Raw genomic sequence first — 1121 nt, forward strand, 5'->3', positions numbered from 1 at the left:
CCGACCCATAGCGACCCTGTACAGGGTTTCCGAGGGTGTAAATCTTTACAGGAGTAGAAAGCCTCATCTTTCTCCCATGGAGCAGCTGGTAGTTTTGAACCACTGACCTTAAGGTTCGCAGCCCGATTGGTAACCACTACGCTACCAGAGCTCCATTTGGGATATTACAATAATATGATTTATGATACAGAATGACAAACTGAAGAGCAATGGCATTGCATTCATCATCAAAAAGAACATTTCAAGATTCATCTTGAAGTATAATTCTGTGACAGGATACTGTCCAAAATGCCTACAAGCAAGACCAGTTAATACCTGTATTTTTCCAATATACAAACCAAAAACTAAAGCAAGTGCTAATGAAACAGGATAATTCTACCAAATTCTTAAGTCTGAATATGACCAAACATGCAATCAAGATGTATTGATAATTACTGGCTATTGGAATGTAAAGGTTGGATACAAAGAGAAAGAATTAGTTGGAAAATATGGCATTGGTGATAGAAATGATACTAGAGAAGACATAATAGAATTTTGTAAAACCAGTGATTTCTTCATTACAAATACTTAAAAAAAAAAAACAACATAAAAGGCAACTATGCACATGGACATCACATGATGGAATACACACATAACAAATTGACTATATCTGTGGGAAGAGACAGTGAAAAAAAAAAACAACAAGGCATCAAAAAAACAAGGCAGGTGCAAACTGTGAAAATTGACCGTCAATGGCTTATGGGAAAGTTCAAGCTGATGCTGAAAAATCCTTGAGAGCCAAAATATGACTTTGAACATACTCCACCTGAATTTAGAGATCATCTCAAGAACAGATTTGATGAATTAGAGACTAATGACCAAAAATCAGAAGAGTTCCAAAATGACATAAAGAACATCACACAGGAAGAAAGCAAAAGGTCATTAAGAAGACAAGAAAGAAGGAAAAGAATAAAATGTAAGTCAGAAGAAATTCTGAAGTTTGTTCTTAAGCATAAAAGTGCTAAAGCAAATAGAAGAAATGATTAGGTAAAAGAGTTGAAGAGATAATTTCAAAGTGCAGCTCAAGATGACACAGTTAAATATTATAATGAAGTGTGCAAGCACTTGAAGTTAGAAAATCA

Source organism: Chrysochloris asiatica, unplaced genomic scaffold, assembly GCF_000296735.1.
Source record: "Chrysochloris asiatica unplaced genomic scaffold, ChrAsi1.0 scaffold00225, whole genome shotgun sequence".
NCBI classification, from domain to species: domain Eukaryota; kingdom Metazoa; phylum Chordata; class Mammalia; order Afrosoricida; family Chrysochloridae; genus Chrysochloris; species Chrysochloris asiatica.